Below are 11,022 nucleotides of genomic sequence, written 5' to 3'. Positions count from 1 at the left end.
TTTTGCAATTGTATTCACAATAAGGTTCTTACAATGATACTAGAAATAGGTTTCATGAAAAGAATAATGTAACTATTTTTATCTTACAAATCATGTTTTGAGTGTTCAACACGCAGGTTTTGGAGGAAGTGTCTTTGAACTGAAGATTTTTGATGTGTATATTTAGTTCTGTTTTTTTTTTTTCTGGTAACTTACTTCCTAGAACACATTATGCTAATTAACCAAGTAAATTCCAGTGTTTGAAAATATACATATTTTATAAAATTATTTATCTTCATAAGGCAAAGTCTATTTGTCAACAACTAACTGACGTAGATGTATTCATGCCGTTGACTTGGTGTCCTCAATCCAGTTGAAATAGTGTTCACAGTTTTACTTGGTGCCATTATTACTTATAAGCTTTTTAATACACTAGGAACTGTAATTTTCATAAATCTTCTTTTAGTTCATCCTATACTACTTAGTAGATTGTAGCAATTCTTTTTTAGTGTTACCTTTTAGCATCATTATTCAACATCTCACATGCCTCTTATGCCATGTAGCTTAGTATATTTTACTTTCTCTTATTTCATTACCCTTGTATCTTTTGTCCTTTCTTTTTTGCTTTCTCATCCATCCCTCCCTCAAGATGTCTTCTCCTGGCTTTGTCATGTACAACATCATTGCTATAATTTATCTGAAATGCAGTTTAAAATAGGGTTGTTCAGCTAGTTCAAAACACCATTTAGATAGTCATTCTTTCTTAAGGGGCTAATTCCCATTCATTACAAAACTCAATAAAATTGATTCACATTAAGTTACAATTAATTCTATGCAAACTGAAAGTCCATACAATTTTTTGCCTTGTTTTAGTAAATTTTAAATTTTAAAATCGTGCCTTTATTTGCATTGAACTTCCCAAATTTTATAGACATGTTTGAAATTTTATCGAGTTATGAATGGGAAAGATAGCCACAGTATGTGACTATTAATATTTAATCAATCCAAGAGTCCCTTTTGGCATTTGCAAGGAAGAAGTATTTTTTCTCTCTCTCCTTCTCTCTCTCTCCCCTGATTTTTGAGCATTTTTCTGAAAGATTCAGTGTATCTCAGAGGGAAGTTACAGATTATTTTTCCTAGTGTTTTTGTTACAGGGTCTTGTGGCCAATTTTGTCCAGGTCAGAATGAACTGTGACATTTTCTTTGTCAGACTTTAACATCTGTTAACGTCTTTTGTCTTGGTTTTAATGCAATTGTATGTTGTTGTGGGAACCATGAAACTTTTTCCTTTAAGCCTGTGCCTGCAATGAGGTCATGTTTGCTGTCCTTTCTTTTCAGAGTGTCAGCGAACACTTCAGCTTCAGTGCTGCTTTTTTAGAGCTTTGCTGATCAGCTGTGTTGGGATGGGAGCTGTTAGCAGCTTCACAGTTACTGCATGCTGAACAAGTCAAATTTTTCTTTGTTAAATATATAAGTAATGAGAGAAACTTTTAACTATCTGTGCAAGATGTCCGAGTAGGTTTATAGTATGTTTGAAGGATTGTCTTTACAAAATAAGCATCTTTTGTATCTTCCTATATCACCTAAAGGAGTTGGTTGTTTTAAGGGAAAAAAATAAATTCTGGTCTGAAGGCCATTCCTCCATTGTGTAGATTGTTATGGGATTTCATTATCTTCATAACGCAGAGCTGAAGACGTAAGGTTTCGTTGCTCACTACAAGTCTTCCTAAATATACTGTGTTCCCTGCTGCTCTGATCTGAAATTTGAGTAAAGACTTGATGTTATTTTGAAGGTTTCCTCATACATACTCTTTACAGGATCAGCTAAAAATCTTATGGCTTGATCATCTTCATGTCATTAAAACAACACTTCTGTATTCTTCTGTGCTCTGTGCTTACATGGTTTGGGGATTTTGATTTGGTTTTTTTAATTACAGGTAACTTTTTCAGAGCCTGTGGTAACTCTGAGTCAGTATTTGTGTAACATGACAGTCTGTCTTTGGGTTCTAGCACTGCTGGAAATAGTTTCACTTGGGAAACAGCAATCAGTTATCTTCTTGTAGTGACAAGAAAGGGAATATTTCAGGATGAAAAGCTGTATCCAGATTGTGTGGGCTCAGTTGAGTGAACTTGTTATGCCTCTCACTGATTTCTGGTTAAACTACTTAAAGGTGCTGAATGTAACAGATGAAAACTGTGAGCAGAAAGGAGGTATCAGTTCTAAACCTTGTTTAAATCCTACATGTACAGGAATTCTATAAGGGTAAAATTGGGTTAAGGATGTTAGCACATCAAATTTTAGAGTTCACACAAATTTTTTTCCAAAATAACAATTTTTTAATGCTGAGACAGACACCCCCCAAAATCAGAGGAGCCACGAGGAAATAACTGGAATAAAAACTTACTACCTTGGGAAAGGAAAAGTTTGAAACTCAGCTTGCTTCCCATAAAATTGTGATTTTAGCATTGTGAAAATCCTCAGTTCCCTGTAGCTTGAATTTGAAAACACTGAAGTTCCAGGTAGCAAATGCATTTGCATGTGTCAAGGACAGTATAATAGCCTGCTGACCATCTTGCAGCACTAGGTGGATCTGTAGAAAATTATGCCACATTTCAGAGGAAAGAAATACTGTATTTTAGCCTTTACAGCAGAAAAATTATGATGATTCTTCTTGGCTCAAATATTTAAACCTTCTTCAAACTAAAATTTATTTGTAGTTATAGAAAAACAGCTATGACTTTCATAAGAGTTCTACAGTCTTCTCATTTTTTTTCTTTTTGGATATACTAATGACTACTTCCTCTCATCTTAACTCGACTAGAAGAGAGGCTGGCTCACCCTTGTGCCATTAGAAGTATTTCAAGATATGTTGGGTTTGCAGAGGATCCACTTTAATATGCACTTTGTTCATTGAGCTCTGATTATTTGGGGTTTTTTCCTGGATTAAAAGGTGCATGCTTTGAAAAACATTCCAAGCATTATTTAGTTAAAAGTCTAAACAATATATAACTTGTTAAAGTCTAGGATGTTCTGATTTCTCCAACATGCTTTGCACTGGAATGGTTTTGCTCCTACTTGCAGGGAATTTTAAGGTACAGTGTGTCTGTCCCATTCCAGAAGGTAGCTGGGATTGGTGTGGGCATTGTACATACTCTCTAGGGCCTTCATTTTTGGTGCTAGTCTTTCAGAAATAGATGTTGGATAAACTGGTATTACTACATAGCAGGAATCAGCCACTGGAGTAATTCCTTATGTTACTCTATTGCTGGTAATAGGGGTGACATTTTCAGCACAGAGCCTTACCTGGTGGCTGCTTTCCTGCTATTTGTTTCCTATTTTAGTCTTTGCTACTAAGGTAAATACTTTGATTCTTACTTCTACAGTATTTTTCTGGATAGGAAGAGTGAACTTAGCATGTGTCACATTGAATTCTGAACAGCAACAATGATTTTGATCCAGCCCACTAATTTCATTATCCTTTGATTATCTGAAAAATGATGCTTTGTGTGTGTGTAAATTTAGGAGAGCATTGTTTAATTAGTTGATTTTTGAAAAATTACTTTGACATATGTAATACACATTTATTACCTAATTTGTCAGAACAACTGCTCTTGGTTCATGGACGTGGATGCTTGATTGAGTTCCGCTTACTTTTGGGAATAACTAAGGCTATTTTGAGTAAATAATTTTTTCAGCAATGCATTGTGTAAATGTGGCCCAGCAATTTGTCTAATGTCAGTTACAGTATGCAGTGCAGACTTGTTGATGTGTCTAAGAATCTAAAGGTGATATTGATCTTGACTTATGTGCAGGGATATGTACTTGAAATGTTTGGCTTGAATTTTCTTCTAGTCAAAGGATAAATTTGACTAAATACAAATACAAAAGAGCTTCATATTTGCTTCTGGAGAGTTAGCTTTTCTGTTGGTCAGCATTGTCAGCTCTTCTAGGTGACTCTTTTCACGTAAGAAAATTTAAGCTGTTTACTTAAAAATTGAGGTTTATTCTTTGCTCTGTGGGAATACTACCAGCAAATAGAAAAAAAGTATGAAACCTTTTTTGTCTTTTAAATTATTGAACTGCTGTTTTCATTGAATAACTTTTCTTTAAATATACATTCTGTTTAATTATCTTCTGAGCTACTTTCCTGTACTATTTTATATTTAAAGCTAAAACACTGGCAATCTTTTGTTGTTGTTCCTTATGTAATTGTTATCTTGAAGAAGCAAAACTAGTAGCTTCATGCAATATTTTCAGTGATAAGAACTGAGAATGTTTCTATGCAATAGTAAGAAAAATAAGCAAGTGATGTGCCTTGATGTCACGGATAAGATGTAAAATGATTTTTGTTTGCTTATTCTCTACAGAGGTTTTGGTTGTATTATATTCCTTATATAGAAGTTTTTATTTTATAAGAAGAGAAATTTTGAGGAACAATCTCATTTTATTTAATTAAGGTATTTTGTCTCAGGCTCAGTAAGCAACTAGAATACATGGCTGGAAAAATACATTAGTCATAAATTTCAGATACCGAACATTGATCATTATAGGGTCAACAAATTGTTTGGGTTAGAAATTATCTTAAAGTTCATCTCATTTCAACACCCTGCTATGGGCAGGGACACCTTACAGTGGATCAGGTTGCTCAGAGCCCCATTCAGCCTGGCCTTGAACACTGCCAGGGATGGGGCACCCACACCCTTTCTGGGCAGTTTGTTCCAGTATCCCACCACCCTCTCAGTTAAAGAACTTATTTCCAACATCTAAATGAAGTCTCTTCTGTTTTGTTTTAAAACTGTTTCCCCTTGTCTTATTGCTATCTGCCAGTGTAAAAAGCCACCCTCCCTCTTTTTTTTGTAAGCCCCTTTTGAGTACTGAAAGGAGTTTTAATAGAAGCATATTAACAGATAATTACATGCTGGATTTTGCAACTGTACAAAATATCTTAACTTCCTAAAACAATAAACTGAGTTGGCCTAAATTTCAGGGCAGGTGACAATTTTGCAATGACAGCAAAATTCAAAAGCACCCCCCAACACTGATTCATTAAAGCAAAGCAGTTTGTGCAGTATTAAAAGCCAACCTTGCTTCTTTTTATTCTTAGTACTGCTTTATTTTTTGTACAGCGTTTTGGAAAGCTAGACTGCTCTATCCTCCTTTTATCAATATCTGTACAGACAAAAATTCAGCAATAAGACCGACAGAAAGTTCCCACAGCAATCATATACTTGAGAATATCATTGATGCCAATGTGAGTTCTCTTGGTATCTTGGGAGAGTATGCGTTGGTTGTATTCCCTGCTCTCTGCCTGGGTATTTCAGAGTTCTCTTTTGAAATATCTTCCCTCATTCTAAAAATGTTTATTTCTTCTCAGAGTATTTTTTACTATTGTAAAATTCTTTTGGAATCTATGTTTCTTAGCTGTGGTTAATGATGACCTGTGTTGTATCATGGAATTATTCTGTTGCTATGTCCAATCCTTCTCTGACCAGCCTATCTGGGTCTATCTTTCACGGCCAGAGCTAAGAACCGGAGTAAAAGCAGGGAGTCTGAATTTTTTTTTTTTTTTCTTCTAGGCTGGGAGCCTTTCCTTTGTGCTAGTGTTGGGGCAGATGAGGAAGAATTGTTTTAAAAAATATGTTAGAGTAGGTTCCATGAAATGTAGGAGATACTTCTCCCTAACATTGCCTTTTTCCATTCTGCTAAATTGACTGCAGCAGAGAATTCCTGTGTGTGCAGCCCCTTAGATGGTGGTGAGGGCATCTCAGTCTCCATCCTTTTTCTGGCATGAGTGTACGTGAGGTGAGCTCTGGAGTCATCCCTTCATATGTGTAGTTAAAAGATGTGGGTAAAGCACTCAATAGAAGGTTATATCCTTTTGGATACATCCTGTAGGATGCAGCTGTATACCCTTCTGTAAGCTTTGCAGCAGTGAAGGGGAGAGGGCAGAGGAAAGAGTGTAAATGTCCAGTTTGTTTTCACCAGTATTCATTTGATTATGTGTTTTTCAGCTGATGATAGGGCATTGAGATAAAAGTAGAATTTCCATCATATGAGCAGATATGTCCTCCTCAAAACTTAAATTCACCTATAAAAATTACTGGGATCTTCTTGTGTTTCCCCTTCTGTTCCTGAAACTGTTCAGGGCACAAAATTATTTTGACAAGTGTGAAGCTGGTGAGCAGCAGACTGCTTGATCACCAGGGGCTCACTGCCCCATATACAGAACACACTGGAGCATTCTAAGGGAGAACCTGGTGGAAATTATATCATTAAATTTGCACACCTGAGAAAGAATCAAAGATATTTCAGCTTTAACTAGCAACATCTTCATGAGTTGTGGCCCTTTGCATTCCAGTGCCTGAATGCTATGCTGTAACAATAGTTAGCTATTTTAGAATATGTTATAAGCTATTTATTTTCTAAACAACTTATAACATATGGAAATACATCTGTTCTTTCTTTTTTTTTTTTTTTTTTATTTTAGTTCCTTATCTGAAACATAACTTTATCTTCATGAGAGTATGCTGTAGATTTAACCTTCTAGTCTCTGCTTTTGTGGCTACAGTGACATGGCTATTCAACAAGATAGCAGCACTCTTCTTATAGAAGAAGGATATTTTATTTCATTTAGCACAGGTTTCAAAGCTGGTTGAGATAATCCAGAAAGAAACTGCTTTCCTTCTTGCATGTATAAGATGACATAAGACAGAGGATGAAAGTTAGACTGCAAGCTTTTATTGGAAAAAGGAGGAATATTCTGTATCAAATGCTCAGAGAGGATATTTAAGGAAGGTGGGCTTAGTATCTGTGGAATAATAACAAGACTGGATAGATTAGTCATTGGCAAAATAAGAGAAGTCCAGCAGCAGGTAAAGTCTTTTGTAACAAAAAAGGAACAAGAAAAGGACAAAATTGAGCTGCAGTCAGTAGGGATTTTTTTTTTTTACATCCAAATGAAGATGAGTGACATTTCTCTACTGTAGAAATACAGTTGTCAGACTTCAGTTTCTAAACTATGAGAAATGGGAAGATTCGTATCCTCACCCCAAACAGGTGGCATTATTCCCTTCTCAGACCCTTGTGTGTTCTTTCATATAATGTCTTCATAATTGGAAAAGGTGCATTTTAAAATCAAGATATAGAGAGAGATTACAAATATGAATTTGCATTAACTGCAGTTTTGCTTATTGCAGACAATTAGGCAACAAAAATGGAAATATATGGAATATTTTTGAAAAAATATGTAATATTTATGTTTCCACTGTATTAACTGTCTCATAGTTATGAAAGTAGCAATTCAGAGTTTAGTTTTTTAAGTATAGTTTAATCTTGGTGGCTCATAGTTCACAGGAAATTGTACTAAGATCTGATCTAAACCATGCAGTTGTCTTCCATAGTTTAGAAAGCAAAGATAAAGCATTTAGTAGAAAAAAATAGTTTATTAATGTTGGTTTTGATTTCATGACAGGAACAGTCTCTCTGATCCTGGAAAGCTCACCTAACCATCTTTAAGAATCATTCTGTTTTCCATAGGTGCTTGTTTGAGGTTGTTACATCAAGCCAGGTGAAACTAATATGAACACAAGTTGCTAAGTCAAAAATAATTGTGCTGTCTATATTGAATGGACCCAGCAAAAGTCCATAATGATGTTACCCTTTTTAATGTTTAACCTCTCTTGAAGGATGATCTGCCTGGATCAGGAAGATCTACTTGACTTGCAAAGTCAACACAAAGTGATACTGGATCCTCTAAAAGATAACATATGCATAAAGATACTAGCTAAACTGTTCCACAAAGTTGAAGCTGCAAAACACAGTACAGAATCGTGAATCAGATCTGTTCTTTTCCATTAGTTTTTTAAGCCATATATGGAGAAGGGAAATACTACATCCTCTAGATATTTATACAGATTTTTCTCCTATACACAGCAAAACCCTCTGGAAAGCTTTCCAGACTATAAGATATGAGACCAGGCTTACAGATCAGTTAATTTCTCACTGAGATTCTCTGATTGATTTTTAACTTTATTATATTTTGTAAAGAAATGCTTGGTGAGAAAATGTGTTATCTTGAGGGTCAGTGGACATTGAGTAGTAGATGGAGATTCATTAACATCTTTCCCTAGAAACTTTTTGATGATAGCAATCAAGCAAACCCAAGAATTTTTTCTTCTTTGGGAAGTAACTTGCATGTAGATTGTGGACAGCATTGCATGTGTTTGGAGGAGCACTGTAGAACTGACTGTTCATGTATGCAGTTCTTTGAAATGAATTGTTCTTCTGTGTCTTCCCTTTAGTCTCACCAGTGTGGAATTTGTTAGAATGCTCTGCCTGGCAGTAAGAAAAAGATTGTGTTATGATCGTACTTTTCTTCTGGGTTTTGTTTGTTTGTGTTTTTCCTTTGTTTTTGTTTGTTTGTTTGTTATTTTTGTTTGTTTTGGTTTTTTCCAGTTGTTACTTCAAGAGTTTCAGAAGTTTTGAAATAATGTGTAAATGACATCTGAAGCATACACGTGCCTATAATCTCATTTGAGACATATGGTGTACATTGAGCACACATATTGCAGAAAATTGAGTTTTTCCATTGGTGCTGACTGTCCTTCCACAATATATTTGGGCATTCTATTAGATTATCAAGTAACTTTTCGGTAAAGTCGCTTCCTTTTTACTATTTAAAAAGCCATGCAGTCTAGAGACAAATGTAACTGCATAAATTGAAGACATGAAAGTAGGTACTAGGTCTTAGCAAACTTAGCAAACAAATTTGAAAATTGAAAATAATTTTACATGGATTTGTCAGTTTTAAAGGTGTTTGTGTTACATGTCCTATTAATTGTTTTATAAAGTTTCCCATAAACTGAAAAGGCATTAGTATGTGTTTTATAACCTAATTCTTATTGCCACGTGACTGGATTCTTAGGTAAGCTGGATTCTTGTAAGTATTTCTTCACCACTCTGAACAAAAAAAAATAGTGCCTACATTATAAAATATGAGATATTAAAGAAGGAATTTAGTAAGATATTTCTAGTGTCTTTTGAGTTGCCCTGACTCAAGATAGCATAATTAATAGAGTAAAATAAATATTAACAAGCTTCTGCCTTGACCAAAAGTACAGAATATCCCTGATTTTCTTCAGAAAGGTTGATAAGTCCTTTTCCATATATATAAGAATTGTACATATGTGTGCAGTCATGCTTAACTTCTTTGTACAGCAAAAGTAAAACTCCTCATATTTGATTGTTTACAATCCTCAGCAGCTAAGAAAATTGGGTATGTGGCACACTTATTTCAGGGAACATTGTGACAGGAAGAAAAACATCAATGATATCTTATAGAGAGCTTTATAATAATTCCACCTGTTCTCTCTTCCGGTGTTCTGCACTTGAATAAAGGAAAGTTTACCTATTTCCTAATAAAATAAAAATGGTTACGTTTATATAGTAATCTGAAATATCTGTAACAGAAGAGAGTGCAAATCAAGCAGTAGTTGAATTTAGCACTGGAGAAATAGAAACTTGAAAATTTTGAGACAGAAATAAAATTAGTTTTACAAATATTTAAAGTAGTCCATTTTTTCACTTATGTCTAATGAATATTGTAACTTCTGATTTTAAAAATGAGTACAAAATAAAAAGTCAGTGAGAAAAGAAAGCAAGAACAGATACTCCTAGCAGACAATAGAATAGCCTGTGAGTTTTGTTTGTTATTTAAGGATTTAATGCAACTTTCATTCATTTACTTGTAGCTGTCTCTTGCGATGTTTTTGTTTGGCCAGATTTATTGTAGACTTCATGCTACATGTGTAGGCCTGCTGATTTTAATGAAATGTACTGTATAGGCATACAAAGTATGGGGACACAGAGCTCAGATACGCAGCTCTGCAGCATCCAGCCTGGACCTGGCTGTCATCCAGTCAGGTGCTGGTACACTCAGAGGAAATGGTCTGCCCATGCTGCCATACTTCAGTCTGAAGTCAAGTGCATAGTGCACAAAATCAATCATTAACTGAGAAACATGGCCAACCACACCATGAAATGTTTTTCACCATTTTCAAAAGCAATATTGATAATTTAAGTAGCATTGTGTAAGCATGGCAACCTAACACGAATAAGTTAACAGTGAACACAATGTGAAGGAAGCAGGAACTACTTTAATTATCACTTTACTTTGTATATGTTTCACTATGTCACTTCAAAAACCCCAATATTTGAAGTTAAATTATTTTTTAATGGACTTAAATGACTTGCAGAATATATTTTGATGATGGAATATCATGGTAATACTAGTCTAATTCAAATTAAAGATGTTTAAAGAATTTATTATCATCCAGAAGATAGGCTTTTTTGGATTAATGTGTGTTATAGCAATTTGGAGGTGATTTCCTCTCTTAATAATATAGTATGCATTGGGAAGGAGAGAGTGGCACTTATGACAAAAATGTTTCTTCAGTTGCTGGAAAAAGATTGACAGTTTAGTCTAACAACCTCCAGATCTGTGTAATAGGTTCTTCAATAAATAAAAAGAAGACTTCAAATAAACAAACTCCAGAGAAATACTTTTGAATTGATTTGGTTTCCTTGTGTCAGTTGGAAAAATTTTGCCTGCAAATTTCTTTCATTCTGACTGCACATGGGTTTAATCTTGGTTTCAAAATTATGAGAATGGTGTGATATTGTCTACCTATTTATCACTGTGGAAAAGAAACAGAATCTGTGCTTCAGCTAGCTGTCTGTATTCAATAAAAATGTTTCAATTTTGTTTTGTAAAAAAATCGAGTAACAATTTGCATTGCATCATCATCATCAGTAGGAGGTAAGAAAAAATCAGAAGCAAAAGCTGAGTTGTCAATGATTTGGCCTGTATTTAGGGATATGACTTCCACAAGTTTTGCCACACGTCTCTTCTTCCTGGAAAAGGGAATATTACTGTCTTGGGTACACTAATTACAATTAATGATAGTAAACAGAAATAATGATTAGGCACTAAGCATCCATAGTTTACTTACAACTGATAAACAACTTAGAAAACCTGATAAATT

At 34.6% G+C, this 11,022-nt stretch overlaps 1 protein-coding gene across 5 annotated transcripts in view; it reads left to right on the top strand.

Annotated features, from left to right (window-relative positions):
* The window catches only part of NIPBL (NIPBL cohesin loading factor), a 148,735-nt gene that overhangs the window by 95,287 nt on the left and 42,426 nt on the right, over positions 1–11,022 (top strand). The gene's annotated exons all lie outside the window — the stretch shown is intronic.

The sequence above is a fragment of the Lonchura striata genome, chromosome Z, assembly GCF_046129695.1.
Source record: "Lonchura striata isolate bLonStr1 chromosome Z, bLonStr1.mat, whole genome shotgun sequence".
In the NCBI taxonomy this organism is placed as follows: Eukaryota; Metazoa; Chordata; class Aves; order Passeriformes; family Estrildidae; genus Lonchura; species Lonchura striata.
Note: the sequence above shows the minus strand (reverse complement) of the source record. Positions and strands in the feature narration are given on the sequence as shown.